Source organism: Heloderma suspectum, chromosome 1 (assembly GCF_057233095.1).
Source record: "Heloderma suspectum isolate Gila_16-S chromosome 1, 16-S_ref, whole genome shotgun sequence".
NCBI classification, from domain to species: Eukaryota; Metazoa; Chordata; class Lepidosauria; order Squamata; family Helodermatidae; genus Heloderma; species Heloderma suspectum.
In genome coordinates, this window is record NC_139458.1 from 279386718 (window position 1) to 279411460 (window position 24743).

General features: G+C 42.1%; 1 protein-coding gene across 1 annotated transcript in view; it reads left to right on the top strand.

Moving 5' to 3' along the window:
- Nucleotides 1-5292: 5292 nt before the first annotated feature.
- The window catches only part of MYT1L (myelin transcription factor 1 like), a 302732-nt gene continuing 283281 nt past the window's right edge, over nucleotides 5293-24743 (top strand). The window contains exon 1 of the mRNA XM_084830909.1: nucleotides 5293-5396. The gene's annotated coding sequence lies outside the window, so the exon portion shown is untranslated. The remainder of the gene's footprint in view (nucleotides 5397-24743) is intronic.

Genomic DNA, 24743 nt, shown 5'->3' on the forward strand with positions numbered 1-24743 from the left:
CACTCCTGACCCAGAGGTTGGCAACTGTGCGTGGTATTATAGTTATGTTTTGTACATCAGTTTGACCTTTTTGAGAAATCAAGTACTTTATCATCACACATTTGTGTGGCAAAGAAGCAAATGTGTTCAGGCCTGCGGATATCAGTTTTAGAAAATACATTGGTGGATTAGCAAATCCACAATGGTATCAATGGTATCATTTTACAAGAATCCATAATAACATTAGTTTCATATCTAGATGGAAGACACATTCTTAGCTCCCTTTCGCTCTGCAAGGGGTCAACAATGGATCCTTTAATATGAAAATCAGGGAGTAGGTATATTAAAATGAAGGATAATGAATTTCATTTGTAGCTGTATATTCCAGCTAGTTCAATCTGTGGCACTTGTCTGCTCAGAAATTTCTCTCTTTGCCACAGGAATAGGAAAATATTTTGCCCTAATTTTAAAGGAAGGGAGGTTTTCTGAAAACGTACAGTTCATGTTTATGCCTGAGTGGGAGCAAGAGAGAGAAAAGTCATATGTTAAATTTTGCTGCAGAAGTCAAAGTTGAGTCGTCGGCTTTCTGCTTGAGTTGTCAGTGGTAATGAATAATGCATGTCATAGGGGGGTTGCCTTTCCACTGCTATGGTTACAGTCGCTAGCCTTGGTGCTGAAGTAATGGAGCTACAGTGAAGGAAATTAATTTGCAGCACAAACAAACGCTTAATCAGAAGTTTTCCATGATAAACATGTGTTTATTGTGTAAACAAGTTTCTAGAAAAGAAGTTTCACAGACTTTCCATGGCACTTTGACTCTATGGCATATATGAGTTCATATATAATTAATGCTGAGTGAAGCACAGTCATTTTCAGCATACTAATATTGTACCAAATTCTGGCATAACTAAAGTAAATGAGGGTTTTGCCAAAGGAAAGCAAGAGATCACCATTTACCCAAAACCTTCTGATCTGTGATAACCCTAGTTGCTACAAGGTTTGCTGTTAAGCAAACTAATATGCAACAATTAATAAATGTCATTATTCATCCTCTAGGCTAAAAAACTATAATGTATTTTAGACTGCTGGCTCACTGTCACAGACTCCTAAGCAATTCATATCAACACAAAGTGAAAAGTGAGGATTTGGAAAACATAAACAGCTTGATTCCATTTTTTTAAAAAAAAACTAAAAAGACTCCTTCATGTGAGGCACAGATTACATAGGCAAGAGCTTACGTAAGAGTTTTACCACCAAGTATTCCATGAACAGCATTTCTGAAGCTGGAGAACTTTTCCAGTTGAAGTTTGTGGATGTGTGCTCATGTCTGTCTATATATTTATCACTTTAGTTTTCTTAGAAATCTATTCAATCATATGTGTTACTATATTCTTATATGTTTAGTATTTCATTATAGTTATTATTAAGTGCAAGCTGTTGAACAGGGAAACGGTTTTTATCTTCAGTCCCAATTTTTTCACTCTTAGATGATTTCTTTTGAGCAGTAATGTATAAGTAGCCTAGTACAGTATCTTTTACAAGATTTATGGTAATGCTACTGAATTCAGCTGATCATAAACAACCTGGTGAGCCCCTAAGGGTCTCTTCATTTTCCTGACATACTCCACTGCAGCCCTATTAACACATCTTCTCTTATTGCCATATACTCTGTTTTAATTAGTATATTTGAATTTGGAGCTCTATACTAGATACAAAAGCTTTAAATGGATCACCTGCTCTAGTTTTAACAATGTTCCCCAAGCCCTTATCACAGATGTCTGGGATTCTTATACTACTGTGTGTTCTGTAATCTTCAGCAGAATTTCATTACAGGCTACTTTTAAAAAAGAAAAGTCAGCCAGGCATTAATCCCAAGCAAGCACACAGTAACAGCATCAAATTATACTATATATGCCATGGCTATATAGTAAGTGCATTTCACCCTGAACGGTACCTATCGGACGGTGATTTTCGAACTGTGCTCAGGAGAATCCTAGGTTTCCTCAGACATTTGTTGAAGTTTGTCAATAAGGTCCTTCAGGGAAGCTTTTCTGTCATTATTGTCATCTTCCTGGTCTTCCCCCTGGAAAGGCCAACTACAGAAAAATATTGGGGGTTTTCTAAGGAGAATACTTAGTTCACAGAGGACTGTGATGATGCAGCCCAAGAGGCTTGGTTATGTCACATCATACAGAGATTCCATGTTCAACCATAGGTACGTATTTATATCCTTGACACAGAGCTGTGTATCACTGTCAAAGACATTTTTCAAAACAGTAGATTCTGATATTTGTGTGATTTTGCACACTTCTAAGGTGAAATCCTTACTAGAAGCACCATCTGACAAGAGTCGATTTTAAATCCAACTTTCATTAAGCTGTGTTTAATGCCTGCATGAAGCAGGGCAACTTAATAGTATAATAAACAGTTAATCAAGACAGTAAGTAAAGGGCCAGTTAATTTTAAGACATCATTGGATGAAAAGTGTGTGTGCATATTAAAGGTTGGGGTTTCCAGTCTTCACCAAGCTGACGTAAAACAGGGGTCACCAAATTTCAAGACCTCTTTAAAGAGACCTCTCTGAGGGTTGTGGAAGTTAGATCTTCCCAACTTTGTGTGTGTTCCTGCACATGGACAACTGCTATATGGTACAGATATATTCCAACCAGTTGTGTTTGTCTTCACCTGAAAGGCGGAATCCATAATTTTCTGTTCTGTGCATGCTACTTGTGGTTGCCTCTCTTTATAAATCCCAAGGATAATATGGAGAGTTGCAGTTCTCTCTCTAACTTGACCCACAATCCCACAACTTCCCTGAACAAGACTTTATGAAGCAGAGGCAGATGCGCCAAACATAAGTGCCCACTAAAGCAGGCTGCTGTGGATAGTGTGCTAGGCTCCCCATTGCTCATGCATGTTTCTCTCCAACTAGTACATAAATTGGTACCCAACTACAAGCAAAGAACATCAGTTACACTGTAATTTCCAAGACCAGTATTTTAATTTTAAACTTGCTACAACAGACTGCCTTCTGAAAAAGAAAAAAGTGCAGAAGAATAGCCTTGAGCTGTCATCCTAAGTACACTTGACAGAAAGTCTTATTGAAATAAACAAGATTTGTGGTGCCAGTAATGGAAGAAATATTTTAATACAGGGGTTCCTAACGTGGAGCCCACAAGCTCTTCTCTCCCTGCCCCCTTCCAAAAACATTTTGGAAGGGCCTTCTCTGCAGTGGCCCCTTTGGAACAAGCTGCCATCAGAGGTCCGCCATGCTCTGTCATTGCAGACTTTTAAGAAGGCCTTGAAAACCTTGGCCTTCTCATGATATGACTGCTATTGCGAGCAGAGATGGGTTAAAGAAGACAACCAAGTTTGGGTTGAAAATTGGGCCACATTTATTGATAATATCTGCAAAGGGGTACCTAGGACGGGCATCTGACTGTGCCAGCGACTAACAGGCACTTCTTGGGCGAAAACACACCCAGCCTGAGGGGTGGCATCGATCTCGCCATCCCTCCAGACTGCCCCTTCTGGGGGAGGTAGACCTTCCCCTGTCACCCCCTCCTGGTGCTGCACAACACCTGGGTGAGTGAGTAGGGTTGGTCTCCCAGGCAACCCTTATCCCCCCGCCGAGCTGCACAACCCGTTCGGGGGGCCTCAGGGGGGCCCGTCACCTGTCACCATAAGGTGCCTCTGCATGCACACCATCCCTAATCTCTTTCTGCTTTTGCCCGCCCTAGCCGCCAACTAAAATGTGACCTATGAGATTGGAGCTAATTCACCTACAGGATGCACTCTACCCCAATAGAGTAGAGTGCATCCTGTGAGTGCATTTTGTCTACTTTTGTGAAGTAGACAAAAAGACCTACAGTAACAGGCCAATTGAAATGTGAGCCAAAAATTCCTACATGACTCCCAAAGGGGCAACCGGTAAGAAAACCCACACTGCTCAAGGGAGGGTGGGAGGGAGTCGCGTGAGCGAGAGAGCTGAGGATGGGAGGGGGGCAGAGCTTAAGGCAACTCTGCCAGCCCCTCCTTGCATGGTGGTGCCACTGGGGGTGCACCAATGACTGGTAGCCACATCCTCTCACCCCACCTGCCTGCAATGCCCCCCCCCCCCTTCAGCCAGACAAGCTGGCGCTGGGGTTAGGGCATTTGTTGCTGGTACTGCTGTTAACATTGTTGCTGGTTTTATTGTTGCTTTTATTGTTTTTATCACTTTTAATATTTTAACTGTTTTTATGTATTTTATTGCTTTAAGCCACCTTGGGAAGGCTTCTACCCTGAAAGGCAGCCAAGAAATATTTTAAATAAATAAATAAAGTTTAAATAAAAATTGAAATACATTAGGGTGCCAGGTTCTCCTTCCTGTTCCTGAATCTGCTGCTGATTAGCTGTTCAGTGGGTAGGAAGAGAAAGCAAGGCAAGGGGTAGAGGGGGGAGAAAGAGCGAGGCTAGAGGCTGGGAGCAGAGAGAAACAGCAAAGAAAGGGGGTGAGTGGGACAGAAAGGCTAGGAAGTGAAAGAAAGAAAGAGAAAGAAAGAAAGAAAGAAAGAAAGAAAGAAAGAAAGAAAGAAGGCAAGAGACTGGGAAGGGAGAAAAATAGCAAGGAAAGGGGTTGAGGCTAGAGGCTGGGAGTGGATGGGGGGGGGAGATCAAAGAGGAAAGGTATGTGTGGACAGAAGAAGATTGGGTGGGCCAGGAGGCAACTCTTTCCATTTTCCCATCCCTCCCAGCCATTAGCCTTGCTCTTTCTCTTTCCTCTACCACCTTTTGACCAGCCTGGCCCCCACACCAGCTATTATGTGGCTAGTTACATCCTCCATGGGAGCCATTTTGTGGTGGAGCCCACAGCAGTTTTGTAAATTCCTAAATGTGCCCATGGGTCCAGAAAGGTTGGGGACCCCTGTATGAATTATCCCAGTATGTTGTTTGCAAACATTGTATCTACATATGTAACTTTACAGTGGACTGAATATGAAGGTGGCCTTCAACTCATGGAAGGGCTATTTTAGACCACATGCTAGAGTGTAAGCACAAGTAAAGAAATCCAGAGTTGTTCTTCTGCTTGCAGAAGAGAGAGCATGAGCACCTCTCTAGACTAACCCCTGCCTGTTACAGCACTGCATGAATTCTTTTGCTAGTGCAAGCATTTACACAAGAGTGCCAGCAGCTATTTTCATTCCACACATTATGCTCTGGATCCAACCCCAATGTATTTGGTAGTATATTTATTTATGATGAAAGAAAATGATTGAAGGTTTTTATTATGTTACAGAGAGATTTATTTTATTCATTTATTTTGTCTTTTAGAAAATGAATTTGGAGGAAAATTGGTGAATCCAATCCAGTGGATTTGATAGGCTTGGAAAGCAGAGTCTGGACCAAATAACAATTATCCTGCTAAACAATTTCAGGTACAATTGACCAAAATACTCTTGAGATTATTGACAGGAATTCATTTCCTGATGTGCTTTTCCCATTTGCTGCTCTTGGTAACCATGCGATATTATCTGCTTAGTGTTTCACAGCTTCTAAGATGCAGTTAAATTATGTTTCATGTGCTCTTAAAAGGACAATTCATGCTATAAAGATCCAGATACTGCTAAGCTAAAGGATGCATATATTGTTCTTCCTGATGCACTTATGCAAACAGAAGGGAATATCTATTCCTATATAATGCTTAATACAGCAGCATTTTCTAAATACAAGAGGAGGGCTGCATGCGAGTGAACTAATTATCCAAACATATATGCACATTTATGAATTTATTTTAAAATGTGAGTAGGAAAAAAATAAACTTGGCAATAAATCTAGTTGTGTTTCTTGATAAATATATCAAGAAATAGCAAAGTTTCATATTGCCTCTCCTTAAGGGAAATCTCAAATCAGTGCCATTTTCATCTGGCAAAAACCCTCTCAACAACTGAGAAATGGAAATGTGGGAGAATGCCACACAACTGAACCTAGACATTTGTGTTTATGGTATATCTTACTCGCAGTGCTACTTTCTTGTTCCCTTGTTTTGCACTGTGATGACTATATGGTAATTGATTTACTGTATGATAATTGCTTTAATAAGAGGATATAGGGCCTAAGTGAAAATGTAAGTGCTTTTAATCTGAAGCTGGGTAAAATCATTAGTGTGAGTAGAATGGCACTGCTGTTCTTCCTCTTAGCTTTGTGCCTTCACATCCTGAATGCAATCCATTCTATTTGAAGTGTGCTTAAGATACGTCATTAAAAGAAATATGACCCAAGTGCTAACAAAGTCATCCTGCCTAACCCACCTCTCACCTCCACCTCTGGACTCCATGTACATTTTTACACGGACCGTTCTTCATAGTGTGGCTTCCCAGTCAAATAAATGCAGCTCTGAATGTGCATCTTTTTACATTTGTGGCATTGTTTTTCCTGTTCAAGTGGGTGAAGGAACTCTGGGTTCATATGAGAGTTCCTGTGACAGTGCGAAATCATTGAGTTGTGGTACTTCAATATGTCAGCCTAGTCTGTATTCATGAGCAATGTTTTTCTTGTTTTTTAAAATAAAAATAGGGAACTGATGCAATCAAGCATTTCTTTAAAAACTTACCAGTGTTTGTAAAGGTCGTTACATGACTCCATATAGTCTTAAGTTCTTGGCTTCAAAAACCCGCAGCATCATTGAACTGTTCTGGTTGAAGCTGCTGAAGATTACAAGACTCATTTTGTACTGAGCTAACTAAAAGGAAAATGAATGAGTCAAGATGTATTGATTTCCTCAGTCAGAATATAACATAAAAATGGAGACAGGAAAATTCTATTCCAGCCAACTTAGGCAGTTTGTAGTGTTTGTTTATTATTATTTTTTAAAGCTTTCTGGGATTTTCCCCCCTGATTTATTTCCCACTATTTGATTCTTGTAAACTACTACAAAAAAATGAGTAGACCATATTAGATTTCGTGTTCAAACACAATAATTGTTCAGAATCTAACCATTTTTAGTGTCCAGAAACTGGTGTTTGTCAAAACTTTTATCAGGGTTTTTACACAAAAATTTACGTATTTCATCCTGAAACACTAGCTATAGTTAATTTTTTTTCCAAATCATTTTTGCTATTTCTAGTAATATATGCTGTAAATACATTTATTTATTTATCACATTTATATCCCGCCTTTTTTCCTCCAAGGAACCCAAGGCAACTTACATGGTCCTCCTCTCCATTTTTATCCTCACAACAATTACCCTGTGAGGTAGGTTGGGCTGAGAGTTTGTGACTGGCCCAAAGTCACCCGGTGAGCTTCCATGGCTGAGGGGGGAATAGAACCCGGATCTCCCAGCTCCCAGTCCATCACTAAAATATACCCTTGCCATGCCAGTAAGAGAAAAACAAGCAACTTCAGACATTATTTTGAAAAAAAATGAAGCCAGTAAGCTCAGCTCACTTGCTTGGAAGTCAATTAATTATTGTAGTTTAGGCAGTGCTGGCCAGCACTCCTGTCTCATTCCATTTCTCGTTTTTTCTTCTTGCTTTTCCACTACAAATCTTTTTGTGCTCCTGTCCTTTTGTTCATTCTCTTAATTGAATTGAAGACCTCCATTGGCCATTCTTTGGTGTGTGCACTCTGAGTTGTGCACAGCAGAATATGGCCCATGTGTCAAGGATTGCAAAGTTAATGAATATTTTTATCCATTATTTAGTGAGGAAAGGGCACATAGCCATTATGTAACTATGAAACCTGTTACATATCTAGATCTATGTAGGTTCAGTATCTGATTGGAAGAGGTAATTTGCTGGTTTCAAATATCTTCTGTTTATCCTGGTTTTCTTGGATGCAAAGAGTTTCAAGAGGATAATTTAAATCATGAACTAATGTAGACCACTGTAGAATAATAAGTTATGGAAAGGGGCTCAGGCTCTGTGTAGCTGACCTTGGGAAGGCCAGATATGGGTACTGTAAATCTCACTCCAGTCCCCCCCAGTCCCCATCCCCCAATGCATTCTGGAATATGGGGCCTATGGGAAAATCCAGCAGACTGTGTAGATAGGAGGAGAGGAGCTTTATAGGTCTACATGGGTGATTTTAAGCCACATGTTGCCTGTCTTTGGATCTGATGGATTGGATGGAATGTTCATTTAAGGCCAAGGCCAATGTAACATTGGTAGGTTTACCTCATGAAAAGTGGATGGGTGTTACCATCTTTCCAGCAGATACACATTTGAATATACTTTGTTAAAATTCTTGATTTTCCAGTTCATTGTGATTCTGTGAAATTGAATCCCCCTAGATGTTTCTACTGCCCTGAAGGAATGAAGTGGCAAGGAGCCATTATGGTACTGATAGAATTTTGAGTATCTGTGCTTCACATAAATCTTACAGACGTGCAGCCCTTGACTGATCTTCCAAGGGTATAGACACGTGAGGGACGCTACCCTGCCCACATCCAATATCATGGTGATTGTACGCTCAGACATTGTAAAATTAATAAAGGAAATGCATGCATCTCATATTGCTTCTTAACAAACTATTAGAGAGGAAATGGTATTTACAGGGGTTCTTGGACTGTGGTGTTTGACTTTAAGCACACAGACTTTGTTTCTGACTCTGTTTCTTTCATCAGAAGGGATGTATGTACGAAGAAGAATATTTGAGAGGTCAGGTGCCCCCATGGGAGATAAGTTGTATTCACAAATTTAGGAAATCATTGTCTTAAAAATGAAGAAATCAGTCTTGCAATGACTCCAAGGGATAGACTAGATGATAAGAGGTTGCCTCTGGCTCAGATGAATCACTACTGAAATATTTATATGACATCTCTCAGATTGGTCCAAGCTTGCCTCCTACAGAATGAAGCTTCACTCTCTCCATGACTCTTTTGTAGGACACAACAAATTTCTTCAGAAAACAAAATCTCCAAGGCTAATATATTTGGCTGCTTTACCTCTTAATAGTAGATCATTTATTACTGCAGTACTAAATTTATATATACAAAAAAAAAAAAAAAAACAGTAAATAAAGCTTGTGTTCTGGGACCATAGATGCACATTTCTGGCTGCTACTGGCTGTTTCAAATGGGGCAGTGGAGCTCATTATTCTGCCAAAAAATGTAGTTTTGCTTGCTCTGTTCTTGAATCCTGCTGTGTGTCTTAATTTACATTTTATGTGCTGAGTGTTAACTGGTTAAGAGGGAAAATTTCCCATTTTACACTCTGCTAATAATCAGGTTTGGGTTATATTTGTACTGTATTTCAGCTTCTTAACTAGTGTTTTAGTAGATTAATCATTTAGTGGTATATGTCATGTCCCCATTTTGAAGGAGGGGTATATAGATTTTCTGCATTCAGACTTTTCTCATAACCAGTGTGTCTTACTGAATAGTCTGGAAATACCTCAATCACTTTGCATGTTTGCTTTTTAAAATTTAATTTTTAATTTTCAAAAATGCATTGATTTAATATTCAAAGTACACATAAATACAATCCAAGGAAGTAAAATGCATAGTAATACCTAACTAAAGTTATTAATAACAGTGCCTAACGAAGTTATTAATATTTACATAACTGAACCTATATTTGATACCACAGCAAATGTTTTGAGTTTCCTGTTTTGGGGGAGAAATATAAATATATAAATGTCCCATTTGTCTCTGGTAATCAGGCTGTCTTGGACTATACTTGTACCAGATTGAAGACCTCAAGCTTATATGGAAGTACCCTAATAATTTCAAAATTCTCTCCCTTTCAATGAGTGGGGAAGGCCTGCATATCTCCTCCCATATTAACCTATCTGGAACCCAAGGCCATTGCCTGAAGCCTTCTCTAGGTGTCTCCACCAAATGAAGCCAGGCAGATGGTTACAAGAGAGAGGACATTTTCAGTGGTGGGGCCCCACCTATGGGATCCCTTCTCCAGAGGGTCTTTTTGGTACCAGATGAAGACCTTTTTATTTTCTTAATATATTTAGATCTTTGTACCCTCTGCAATTAGTTTTACACAGGTTTTATCCTATGCTGTTTTATCTTAATTTATTTATATTATCTTGTAAGTTATTATATTATTTGTATACTGCCCAGAGAACTACAGTGGTTTTAAAAAGTTTTTTAAAAAAAATACTATACACACACACACACACACACACACACGGGATTATTTTGATAAAATGTGCATCTATGATACATTTGAGGGCCTGATACTTCTGGTTCAGTGTTTTGGTTCCATGGGTTACATACGAAGCTGTCTAATACTGAGTCAGAGCTTTGGTCCATCTAACTCAGTGGTGTCTTTTACTGACGAGTGGCACCTCTCCAGGGCTCATGCCCAGCCCTATCTGAAGATGACAGGGATTGAATCTCACCCTGCTGCGTGCAAAACATCTGCTCTATTACCACACTATGATCCTTTCCATCTCCAGTTCTCCTTTGGTATGATATGATGTAAAAATCCCTTTAATTAGGATTGCTTACTTGAGTAATGACTGTTAATCATGGGCTCCTGATTGTCAAGGTTATTTTTGGCATCATCTTGTTTTAACCCCCCACCCCACCCCAAGTTCTGGTGACTAGGGATGTATGAAACACTTACCTGGTTTTGTCCAGGGACATCCGCAGTGGGGGGGGGGGAGGTGCTCCGTCCCTCCCCCTGAAATTCTCCCCAGCCAGCTCCGCTCCTTGTCAACTCCGCAGAGCTGCTGGCCGGGGCCGCCCGCAGCCAGACATCCAGCCGCTGGGCTGCACAGGGACGCAAATGGCGGCCACCGTGGCTGCTGCCATTTGCATCCCTGTCTTTTGCCGTGATAGGCTATGTATATATTTACATAGCCTATCATGGCAAAAAAAAAAAAAAAGGGAAGGCAAATGGCGGCAGCTACGGTGGCTGCCATTTGCATTCCTGTTTTTTTTGCCGTGATAGGCTATGTAAATTTTTACGTGAAAGACAGGGGCACAAATGGCATAGCGGCCACCATTTGTGCCCCTGTCTTTTGCCGTGATAGCCTATGTAAATATTTACATAGCCTATCATGGCAAAAAAACAGGAAAGCAAATGGCGGCGGCTACAGTGGCCGCCATTTGCATTCCCTTTTTTGCCATGATAGGCTACGTAAATATTTACGTAGCCTATCACAGCAAAAGACAGGGACGCAAATGGCATCCCTGTGTTAGCCGTGATAGGGATGGCAGAGAATTCCGCCACGGATCTCAGTGAGGCTGAATGCCAGTGCATTTGGCCCCCTGAAATCCGTGGCAGAATGAAACCCCCCACCCCCCCACCCCACGAAAGATGAGCGAAACAGAGCACCTACCTGGTGCCATTCGCACTACTTTGCAAATGGCGGCCGTATCTGCGGCCGCCATTTGCTTCTTCATTATTGCCATGATAGGCTACGTAAATACTTACATAGCCTATCATGGCTAACGCAGGGACACCATTTGCGTCCCTGTGGAGGCAGTGATAGGCTAGGTAAATATTTACGTAGCCTATCAAAGCAAAAAAACAGGGGTGCAAATGGCGTAGCGGCTGCCATTTGCGCCCCTGTCTTTTGCCGTGATAGGCTACGTAAATATTTACGTAGCCTATCATGGCAAAAAAATAAGAACACAAATGGCAGCTGCTGTAGCCACCGCCATTTGCGTTCTTTTTGCCGTGATAGGCTACATAAATATATACATAGCCTATCATGGCAAAAGACAGGGATGCAAATGGCGGCAGCTACAGTGGCCGCCATTTGCGTCCCTGCGCAGCCCAGTGGCTGGATGTCTGGCTGCGGGCGGCCCCAGCCAGCGGCTCCACGGAGTCGCTGTGGAACGGAGCCGGCTGGGAAGAATTTCGGGGGGAGGGATGGAGTGCCTTCCCCCCACCGTGAATGTCCCTGGACGAAACCAGGTAAGTGTTTCGTACATCCCTACAATAATGAAGACACGAATGGCGGCCGCAGATGCGGCCACCATTCGCAAAGCAGCACGAATGGCACCAGGTAAGTGCTCCATTTCACATGCCTTTCACGGGGTGGTGGGGTGGGGGGGCTTCATTCATTTTGGGGGGCTGAATGCACTGGCATTCAGCCTCACTGAGATCCATGGCGGAATTCTCCAACATCCCTACTGGTGACCTCCATTTCCAGTGGAAGTTCTGGTATCAGTGAACTCTTGACTCAGTAATTGCTGCAACTACATCCCCTCCACTGCTACAAATGCAGTTGGGGAAAACCATGCTGAACTGTTTCTAATATTGAAATGAAGGGGCAGTCCTTGCTTATAGGAACTCCTGTGCACTGGAGCCTCCATGTTCACTGAGCTGCTTTTGGGTCAGACCAACAAATTAAGGATTGTTAATATTCCATGCCATAGGATCTTCCAGTCAAATGCAGTTTATTTTTACATTCCTAATTGTATGATATTTGCCAGAAACATCCATCTATACGGCAGATGTATGCAACTGTTTAGAAACCTGTCCCTCTATTTTTTCTTACCATGTTCTTGGATAGTCACAGAGAAGTCTCTGATCTCCTTGCTTTACCAAACAACCTCTGCACATCTGGGCTTCCCCCCCACCCCAAAAAAGCAGGGGGTGGGTTGGTACATTGTTTATAGAAAAGTAACTTCAGGGTTATATAAATCACCACTACAAATTTTAGTAGGGCAAATAACCCTTTCTGTCCCCCTCTTGCTCATGCTAAATTGTGGTTTCAGAAACAAGGCACCAAGCTCTTTAAATTATCGTTCACAGACAACATCGCGGCACCCTTAGCTGCTCTGGCTGCTTCAATCTCAGGAGACCGTCAGCTATGATTGATCACACAGACTCTGCTAATGTCAGCAGGCTAAAGAGAGCAGTTATGTTCTATCAGGGCAGGGTCAGACAACACACCAATAGGAATTAGAAAAGGAAATCATTTCCAGTGCTTTCAGAGAAACATAACTTCAGCCCACCAGCAAACATGATCCTTAAATCATTTTTTAAATTGTGTAGGTTATACAATAACATTATACCCCACTCCACTCATGGGTATGGAATATCCTCATTGCATAGAAAGTCATAGATGTAAATCTTTGCATTCTGAGTGAAGCATATAATCCCAAGAATGATACCTCTTTCTTTTAAGGAAAGCTGCTACTGCGGATAGTGCTGGCAATTTACACAATAAATGTTAATTAAAGCAGTGTATTTCTCATCAAGCAAAATAGCACTTCTTAGCTTTATTAAGTACTAAGAGGGAATTCTTCCATCTTACATGCTTTGTCTCAGCCATTTTTTACTATTTAATTCTTTGGAAATGAATGAGAAAGCCCTATACACATCCAGAAGGATATTAGTAGTTATCTGTATATGTTAGTATTGTGAATTGTGAGTGATAATTGCAGGCCAGGGCTGTTTTCAACTTTATTTTTTATTATATAAACCTCTAGAATCCCATGTACACAGCTAGTTCTATAGGTCTGCTGAAAACACACCTTTGCATTATAACAAACACACAAGTACTTTGCGTAATAAACACCCATTTATACAGTCAGCAGAATCAAGAGGTAAAACTTTTCCTGGACTGTACCATTTGAGGCTGCAAGTGATAGACTGTACAATTGAATGTTTCCATATATAAAACAAGTCCCTGCCCATGAACAATTACCATGTCAGGAAGAAGGGTTCTGCGTAGCCTTCTCCATTACATGCTATTTCTTTTTCTATGTGAAGGGCTTTTTGCCTTATGAGGGTACAATGGAATTTCCCACCTGTGGCTTAAAGTGGTACAGTCTAGGAAAAGCTTTACTCCTTGATTTTGCTGAGTGTATAAACTGGCCCTTAGACATGAGCATTAAGATCTATAATTAATGTCTGAAGTAGTTCTCAGAAAGGTCAAACCAAACCCACTTACTAAAACGCCTTAACAAGAGATGTTGGGATAATCAAAATGGAGCCCCATACAAGCAATGCATTGTATGGGTCTCACCAGTGAGCTCTGGCTTGCTGAAAGCATAGTTGTCAATAGATTCAATAATGAAGGGTGGGGTGTTCTTTTTTACAATCCAGGCTTACGGGCTTGGCCTAAAACTTTTTGCTGCCTGAGGCACAGCAGCAAATGGCACCAACTGCAAAACATCCAAGGCCTGTCAAGTTATTTTGAAACCCGAGACAGAAAATCCCACAAATATTTTCCCCTCCCTGGCAGTAAAAAATACAATAATAAATTAAATAATAATTTGCTGTCCTTTTATGACACTCAGAAATAAGATGCCTGAGGCAGCTGCCTTACTCTGCCTAATGAGAGCTTCGGCTATTGGGCGGTATAGAAATGAAATAAATAAATAACTAAATAAATAAATAAAAATAATGGTATGGCTGACCTTGCAGACTCATGTCAGTCTTGTTGAATGATAAAGAATTGGTGGTCGTATAACCATGCATGGTGGATCTGTCAAAAAATTCAAGGATCCTGAAATTATTAAGGTTATCTTTTACAAAATTAGAAACTAATAGGTATAATCCTGAGTAGTATTATTGTTCTTAGATTTTTGAACCACTCTTCAACTAAATATATGGGGTCAGTATACAAAACAAGACCTGAAAATGGCCAGCAGATCTTAGAATCTAAAGGTCATAATCGAGCCTAACCAAATGATCAGGGAGTTATGGAATTCAGCAATCTCTTGGACTTTTTGTTTCTGTGTCTTTAGAATATGGTGCTGTCATTACTGGCAAGTTTTTCTGTGTAGTCATGAGGGCCTGAAATTTCATATGAAATACGTTTTATGACATCTGATCTCATGATGGAAGCAAGTGGCAATAAAGGTACACAAAAGTCCTTTTGGAGGATGTATGTGACCTATGTAAGGCATATATCCTCCTTTACATGCTCTGTTTGAAGGACTGTATATTCCAAATCCAGTTTAGAGATTAAGAGCCTTTCTACATGAGGCATTTATTGTGCATTCATGATTCCTCACTCATGGTAGTTTGCAGGGGCTTTACACGGTGTCATCATCCTCGAGGGCCTCTCCCACTCTTTGCAAACATTACAGTGGGTTGTTGTTGTTTTTTCTAATGAGGAAAGTCTGGTATTTTTGTGAACGGCAGCATGAAACCCTGGTGTATTTGCACAATCTTGCTATACCACAGCACCACCTAGTGGTTGTGTAATGGAACATTACAGAAAGGCAGAGAAAGAAAAACCCTGGAAAAAAAACGCGCATAAAGATCCCAACCTTAATCCCACAAAGAATCTGGAAGCAGAAACCTTGGTAAAGTGGTGGGTTAAAACTAGGGATGTATGAAATATTTACCTCCAGGTCCGGGGGGGTGTTCTGCAGGGGGGGGCGATCCATTCCTCCCCCCAGAATCCTATCTGGCTGGCTCTGCTCAGCAGCGATTCCGCGGAGTCGCTGGCCAGCTCTGGAGCGCCAGCGATACGGCCGCCATTGCCGTATTCAGCTCGATATGGGTCCTCAGGGAGGCGGAGGTGAGTGATGCCATTCCGCCACGGACTCCGGGGGGCCGGATTCTTTAGAATCCAGCCTCATTGGGGTCCGTGAAGGAATTCTCCACCATCCCTAGTTAAAACCCTCATATAGAAAAGCCCAAAGAATGATAAGAAGGGGAAACAGTGGCCTTGAAGTAGCCCATCAGTAAGTAGCACCTGCATAGTGGACTGTGCAAGCACACAGATCACCTGGTCACAATCTTCCCCACTATGGTGAAATTATTGTATTCCTGTTTAAGTTATAATAATTATTTCTAAGTTAGCATATGCAAATTTTATGAAAATCTGTGTCATCTTTTGTTCTCTCTTTTAGTTACAAATCAAGGTAATATTGTTGCTGTAGTTGAGTAACAAATCTCTGGTTCTTCCGTGAGCTGCCAGTGAGACTTAGATCTATTTGAGATCAGAATTTCGCCTTTGGGCAGCTGCATATCTTAGGGGATAAAGAGCCTCCTTGTTCATTGTTTGGCCCAAATAGGAGCCTCAGTTGCCATCATAGTACTGGCACAGGTCTACTCTGTTCTATTCCTGAGGAGCAAGGAAAAGGCATCTGAGGAAGAAGGATGGAGAGAAAGCAAGCCCTTTGCTCTTTTCTCTATGGAGTGATGATTTTAATAGCTTAAAGCAGGGATGCACAACCTTTTCAGCTCCATGGTCCACATATGATGCTGGCTCAGGGATCGCGCACGCGCACACACACACAAATGGTCCTCATACAGATTGCTCTTTCCTTGATGCTAACAGCAGCAAATAAAGAACAATTCTGTCTGTAAGAAGACTGCTGGGGGAGGGAGTGGAGAGCCTTCTCTCCACCCCCTCCTCCAACAACCCTGATTGCTCTTCCTCATTACTGCTACCAGCAAGGAAAAAGTAATCAGTATCAGGTTTGCTGGAGGATGGAATTCATGAGCGGGGGGGGGGGGGGCAGAGGACCCTTGGTGTGTGTGTGTGTGTGTGTGTGCATGTGCGTGTAGGGCGCAATTAAGGGCTTGGACTGTGCATTCAGCCCCTGGGTCACAAGTTGTGCACCCCTATCTTAAAGTGTTGATCCCCTTTTTGTATATGTCCTGGTGATAAAATTCTGTGTCTGTGTGGGCAGGGGACAGCTAGTTACAGGGTGCAAAATATCCATCAGTATTGTACTTGTGCAATATTGATTTATGCAATATATCACAATATTATGATACATAACCAGCAGTCTTGCTGGATTTTAAACAAAGATACCATATCGTTTACGCAGATCCAGATTGAATTAGCTTTCCTTATTGTATTCCCAAATGGAGATTATATTTGCTTATAGACAAAGCAGCAGTAGATAATTTCAACATCAGCTTGCAGAGAACTCCTACTTCTGCTCTTCCTTCATCTCTAGCACTTTGCACGAAACCCTTTTATAGGGCATAGGCCACTCTAGGAAAGTAGGGATGTATGAAAGTCACTTACCTTTCCACGGATTATGTTGATGGTGGGGGGGAGGCGTTCCGTCCCTCCCCCCAGAATCCTTGACAGGGGGGGAGGTGATCCGTTCCTCCCCCCGGAATCCTCCACGGCTGGCTGTGCTCCATGGCAGCTCCGTGGAGCAGCTGGCCAGGCCCAGGCCAGAGCTGTCCACAGCCGGATTTCCGGCCACGGAGGGCTCTGGGTAACCCCCCCAAAAAAAAACTGCATAAGCAAATGGCGGCTATGGCCGCCGCCATTTGTGTTCCTTATTTTTGGCTGTCTTAGTCTATGTAAATATTTACATAGACTATGATGGTGAAAATAAGGGGAAACGCAAATAGCGTAGTGGGTGCTATTTGCATCCCTTTTTGATTCACCATTTTAGCCTACGTAAATATTTACGTAGGCTAAAACGGCAAATCAAAAAGGGACGCAAATAGCGCCCGCTACGCTATTTGCGTTCCCCTTATTTTCGCCGTCTTAGTCTACGTAAATATTTACGTAGACTAAGATGGCCAAAAATAAGGAATGCAAATGGCTGCGACCGTAGCCGCCACCATTTGCGTATGCATTTTTTTTTTTACCCAGCCATGATAGGCTACGTAAGTCTTTATGTAGCCTATCACGTCTTGTAAAAAAAAAAACCCCGACAAGACTGCAAATGGCGGCGGCGGCAGCAGCCGGTCGAAAGACCAGCCGCCGAAGCCGCCGCCGGAGCCACCACTGCCCGGAACATCCGCCCCAGGTAAGTCTCGTCCTGGGGGGGGCATCCGCAGGGGGGCGGGGGGTGGCAGGCCGTTCCGCCACAGATTTCAGGGGGCCGAATGCACTGGCATTCGGCCTCACTGAGATCTGTGGTGTAATTCTCTGCCATCCCTATATGAAAGTGTGTTTCCTGAAAGTGTATTTCTTGAAAGGAGAATAAGGCTCACCCCACTCTATTATATAAGCAGCAACTCAGCGGCCAGTCATTTGGTAACTTTTTCTTCTCCCAGTAAGCTATGGGAGTAGAATGGCTATCCCGCAGTATATTTTGCATCTTTCCTATATTTTGTTTGCCAACACTCAAACTGGAGAACAGAGAATAGAAAATAATGCCTAATTTTCTAAACATTATCTCACGATCTAGCAAGCCATTTACTGTGATTAAGAGCGATGAGCCTTATCCTGCTTCCTTTCCTCCTGTGAGAAGGGCCACATTGATTTTCTCATTAATCAGTGCCAGGGAATGTTTGACAATCCGCAAGATCTTTCTTGTGGTATGTGTGTTTCCAAAATGCCTGCTGATAGATTTCTTGCCTCTAGTTTGTAGTGTTAGTCTGGGGTGCTTTGGGGCTTTCCTGCCCCTGCCAAATGCATATGTGACCGATGTACCAAGTAAATGGAAATGTCAGAAAATGAAATTAAATAACAACAATAAAACCAGTTTGTTTTTGCCTTCTTTCACATAGATCGAATCAGTTGTACTTTACTGGAGATGTTTACCATGCAACACATGACTCTCCTCTGCTCATTTACATGCACTTATGCAAACTTTTTCAAGGCAATTAATCTTTTTTAGTCCGATCAGGAAAGAAGGATTCTCCTGTGTGATCAGGAGTCAGGCAACTGACTGTTGTGCTCTGAAGAGCAGGCTTTTGTTAACTAAATAAACAGCTCTGGTTCTTTATTCAGTGCTGGAAAATACACAAAACATATTGTTATATTTACTTTTTACTTCAGATATGTAAGCCACCCATATAGGAACTTTGTGAGCTGTTTGTGATGCCTTTGTAAAGATGTACTAGGACCAGTGAGTGCTGTGCATCTGGTTTATAAAACTTCAGATCCTTCCAATAAAGCTTGCTTTGATCTAATCTGGTACTAAAATAGTTATACTTTTTACACTCCCCAAACTGAGTACCTAATTTATCAGATAGTTTATGTAGAGGAAATTAATATTACAGCATATCAATCTGCATGCATATATCAGGGCTGGTCTAAGGGATAGTTATGGCATGTAGCAGTTTACCACACTCTAAGATCACCCTGTAAGTGATTTTTAAAAAAAAAATAATTAAGGCATTATCTTCAGATCTTCAAATCTTCAAAGAATAGTGGCTTCTGCAGCCTGATTTCCCTGCACACAAGCATAAATTCTTTCACTGGGCAGTCTTCGAAGAAGCAAGTAGCCCCCACACCCGACCTGAGCATCTCCTGCCTCTGTATTTCTCAATAGGAGGGAGAAGAGAGTAAAATGCCTCCCTGCAATGAAGGGAGACACCTCTGATCCCCCACCCCACCAAGCTCAGAAGCAATGTCTTCTTTTGTTCCAGAGCACCCTATGGGGCTCAATGGGGTTTACTCAAGGCTTGCAGACTTACAGGGTGATCTTATTACTCAGTAGTAAGTTCCAATGAGTTCAATGTGGCTTACTCCTGAGTAAGTGAGTGCTCAGGATTGAGGCCATGAGAAATCATTACAGCACCAGTTAAGCTACCTGGAGAATGCGGGGGAGGGGGGAAAGGCAGCGTGTGTAAAAGCACTCAGTTGTGATCCTTATTTTTTTTTTTAAAAAAAAAGCCAAAGTAAGGGATAGAAGGAGGTAAAATTAGTGTCATTTGAAGGGAGAGAACAACCCCCTGCTCACTGCAGGAAGCCTGATTCCCAGGCGGTTGCCCGTCCAAAATTCTGACCAGGGCCAACCCTGCTGAGCTTCCGAGATCAGACAAGAACATGTGCCCCCAGCCATTTCCTTGCTGGTGATAAAGCTTTGAGTGCTGAGGAACCTATGCAATGTCATCACACAGTCTTCGAAGCTGTGCAGCTTTGAAGCTTCGAAGATGCTAGCAGCCTCCCCCAAACCTGAGAGCTGGGCGCCGTCACCACTGCCCCTCTTCCTCGTGCTGGCTGGAAAGGGCTGGTGCAGGGAAGAAAGCATCGGCAGACACATTCCAACCTCTCTCCCTTGACTCCAGCAGTTGCGGAGGGGAGAAGAGGATAGGTGCCTCCTTCTTCCCTCCACCCCTACTTGCTATAGCGGCGGCAGCAAGGGACAAGCTCTCACCATGCTTCAAGGCCCAACAGGATGCTTGCGCCATCCCTACACACACACACACACACACACACACACACACAGGGATAGAGGAAGAGAGGGACGGTGGGTGGGGAATCAGCAGAAACAGGAAGAGTTTCTGCTCCTCCAATGAAAGCCTCTGTCTTTAAGAGCAGGAAAACAGCACAGCTATTGAGTGTGAACCGAGCTCACACATTTGCTCAAGAAGCTCAATGGGGAAAATGGGTGAGTGTGGATAATCACGTTTTAATGCGAGTGCGTTTAACCTGACAGGACCCTGACTTCGTTGCAATGGCGGGCACAATGTAGATCGGCCCTCTGCATACCCTCTGCATACCTTAGAGAAGGAGGGAGAGATATACAAACATGTTATGAATTTCAGTAAGAGATGACTCTCGGTCTTAAAATGTAACATAGCAAAGAGACCTGAGCAATTGGATCCATCTGCTGTATTGCTACTGAGATGGTTTTTCCCAGCTTCTGATTTGCCAAACCCACATCCTATTCTACCCCACTGCTCTTATTTAGCCTTCCTTTTCTATCATTGTTTTCATGTCCTAGAAGAATCTGCTCATCTTATCCCAAAATACACTTTTCATGCCTGCAGGATCACTAGCAACGTATTTTGAGTTCCCTGTCCTTGGCCCCATCTACACGGAGCCGCTTTCCAATGCGATTCCATTTAAAAGTGAATTTTCAGGAAACCAAATTAGCACCTTCCGCAGCACATGGAGTCAGTAAAGTGGTGTATGTATTGACACAAACCCACTTTCATGGGACAAATGGCAGCTGAAACCACATTAGTTCAAGGTTGGGTGGGGAGAGTCCTGCAAGTAGACCGGAACCTTATCAACTACATAGGTGCAGTGCAGCGACTGAGCGGAGGCTTGTTTCTTGCCCCTCTCTCTGCTCTGGTGCTCAGTGAAGTCCAATGGAAGGCAATGAGTTACTTCTGAGTAGACATGTTGAGCCCACTCATCTCCTCTTCTCCACACTTTCTCTGTGGGAGTAAAGGTTGCTTGGGGGCAATCACCTTTTAGACTCATTAAGCTTCTGCTCACATTCATTAGTCTGGAGATTCAAAGCAATAGGCAAAGGAAATCTCCTGAACCCTCTCTCTGACACAACTTTCCCTTCCACCAATCAGCTCTGCCCACCCCCCAACTCGCACTAAAGCCAGTTGAAGTCACAGAGTCCCAAACCACACTGAAGCTGCCATGATAGGAAAATCCATCACAAAATGAGTTTGAAAAAAAGCCAGATTTACAACATGAGAAACCATGCTACCTATGGAGAGGGGCCACAGTCATTTGGAGGCAAGTTAGAATTGGATTAAATCCCCCATGTAGAATGGAGCCCTTGTATCCGTGATCATTTGGTGGAAAGTACGTGTGTGTGTGTGTGTGTGTGTGTGTGTAGAGGGGTAAATGAATAAATAAATCTGGGGAAGCACTTCAGATGCATATCATGAAGTGCTTCCAATACTTTGTTTTTAATGTTACATTTTAATTAAGATCTTTTTTAATCTGTATTTTTTGTTAGCTGCTTTGAGTGCCACTTTTCGGCAGAAAGGCAGGGCATTAAATAAGGGCGCAATCCTATGCATGTTTAGACAGGAAAAAGGCCTACAACTCCCAGCATGCCCCAGCATGGCTGGCTGGGGCATGCTGGGAGTTGTAGGCCTTTTTTTCTGTCTCAACATGCGTAGGATTGCGCCATGAATAAATTAAATAATTGCATGCTGTATACCCGCATATAGGAAATATTGGGCACTGTCTATAGAACAACAAAAACTGGAAGGCAGCTGCACAGTGTTATCAGTAGTTAGTGGTGTGTGACATGAGTGACCTTTATTTCTTCCTGCCTGTCTGCTATGACTAATAATAAGTTCCTTGTTGTTATTCACCATCCAGCTCTTAACATTCATGTCCTTCCCTGGCTTTGATCTTTACCCCAAAATTCCATTCCTTTGGAAACTATATCTTCATTAAAAATCAACATTATGCAAACTGTAGAGTTCCGTAATTTGTATAATTTATGCTGTGCAGAGTATTTGCAATGTATTTACAATGTGTGTAATCTTAACTAGAGTGATATCAAGCCTGTTCTGTATTCAGACAATCCAATACCAAACCAATTAATCTAGGTCCTCTTAGCTGCATCCGAAATCCACTTCGTATGTACAAGGCTGGTGCACTGTGGATGCTTGCAGCATTACAACATGGGAATAGCTATTCACACACACTTAATATGATGGGTTTGTGATCTGATGGTTAAAACCAGTTAGCTCACAGAAACTTCTATAGAAGCCATACACACCCATAGCTTGCCATGTTTGACCTCTTCCATTGTGGTTGTATAGCAGCCACACAATGTGCATGGCTCTATATGCAAGTAGAGTACTGAGGAATTTTTTATCAAATTACATAGAGGTGAAATGGCAAGCCTATGAAATTTATACAGGGCTATAATAGCGCAGAACACGTGGCTCCAGCGAGACATCGGAGGCTTATTTCATGTTATAGCTGGTTCCTACCTACACAGAAAGCATGTGCATGAGGAAAAGTTTGTGCTTTCTTTGAGGCAAAAGTATAGCATAAAGCAGCCCTTAGATGTCACACAGACCACTTGAGTAAACCAGACTGTATTGCATACCATCATTAGATGGCAAACCGAACATTCTGCTATATTGCAACCATGGCAACAGTACTGTACTTTAAAAAAAAAAATCAAGACAGTAGTTGTGGTGAAGAAATATAGACTCCTGATTTACATTCATGTTTTATACTAATAGAAATAGCTTCTTATCTTTTGGGATAAAAGTTAATAATTCACAATCAGAGTGGATTGGGATTAATATGACAGTGAACAAACATCAGAGGTTGAGGCCTTGTTCAGTATGGTTTGGTCAACAAAACCAGTGAAATTATGTTGTCATCGATTTATGATGACAAAGAGATGACAAAGTCATCTCTTTAAATGGAAGTATGAACCTTGAATAGATAAGATTAAGATGGCATATAGTTTGGCAGGATTTGTGATTGTTTGGGAAGATTGCTTTAATAAAAAATGGTGATACTTACAGAGACACTAGGTTTCCTTTTCTATTTTAAGCTGTTTGCAAAGCCATCTTAGGAAATATTATAAGAGGACTGCAAAAGATAAACCAATTTGTTTTGGCAAAGATGTGTGGATGATGCTGTTTTGGCTACATAAAGATTGGCACTTGGACAACTTTTTAGTAATGATGAAGATAATAAACTGCTCCAAGCATTGATACCTCAATGTGAGCTGGACGATCTGAAGAAATGGGGCACAGATCTGGATAGGCAGATAATTAGGTAAATGTGGTGTTACTCCTAGAAATCAGAAAATGTCCCTTTGTACAAGTATAGTTAGAAACCAGTGTAGTAATAGCAAAGTGGTACAATACTCCTTAAGAAATTAAAAAAAGATCATTGGGACTTCAGCTGTCTTGAACATGTGTGTAATGCAGGACTGTCGTAAATTACTTGACTTTAGCGATAAGCAGCAGCTAGCATTAATCATTAAGTAGTCCAAGGTCAAGAAGCAGCCAAGAGTATCAGCCCAAAGCCAAGGAAAACAAAACCAGAAATAGGGACGCGCTGAAGAATAGTCAGAGACATTCTGGGTTTGAGAATAATCAGAGCTGGGCTGAGGAGCTGGCAGGAATATCTTCAGCTATGGATGATCATCAACAATTGTTTCCAGCACCTGAACTGGGTCTACAATTTGTCTTTTATCCAAGGCTGATTGATAAGTGAGGCCAGCTGGGTCGAGCTGCAGATGTCTTCCACCTGCCAATGTGTTGGGCCCCTCCCCAAACACTTTCAGGCTTAGGCATTCTGTGTCCTCCTCCATCCCAAATGGAAGCACAACAGGAATCTTTTTTGTCCTGAAGTCCATACTGGCCCCTGGGAAACATGTTGGGGGCCATCTACCCCCATACATACACATGTCTGCACACCCACTTTACACAGCCACACAATCAGACCACTGCCACTGCAGTATGAAGAGGGAGCTGCTGCCCCTTCAGGAACCACCACTTCAAGGTGCTCTGGTTATTTTGCATATTTTATTATTAACATTATTTAATTGCTCCCACAGCTTGGAACATGGCTACTTCTCCTCTGTCATGGGCCATAAGGGAATGGCTTTTACTGTGCATTGCCTTATCAGCTTTAGAAATAAATAGGTCTCCCTGTGCTATGTAATGGAGTAATTTAGTAGGATCCAACTCAGAACCTGGCTTACAGGTCATTTATCCATAACAAGGGCAATACATTGTAGTCTACTTAGGGCAAAACTATACATTACGTAGGAAACATGAAGCTTTCACCCTGCACTTTCCCCTCATAATGTGACCATGGGTGGGGGGAAGGTCCTTTGCAGGCAGATTTTGCAGGCTGGAGGAGAGTTCTTAATCCTTACCTTGACCACTGATCCTCCCCTGCAGTTACTGCTCCAGACCATAACTCATTATTTTCTTTTCCAAAATGAACTTGACAAAGGGGAAAACAACCTCAAGGACATTTTCATGGGATAATCAGTTGCAGGTGGGGGTAAACACTCCCTATGATTCTTTCCTACCAGTGCTCTCCCATTTGCATTATCTCAGCTAACATGGGTTTCAGAGCATATGTTTGTAGAGATGACCTTAATGTTCCACGCTTAATGTAATGGTTAATCCAGCCTGGCACAAGGGATAAAAACAATTGTGGGGCACCTTCATTTTGGATTATCTTTTTGACAATCGAATGTGCATCTCATAAAATTACTTATCCTCATACCATTTGTG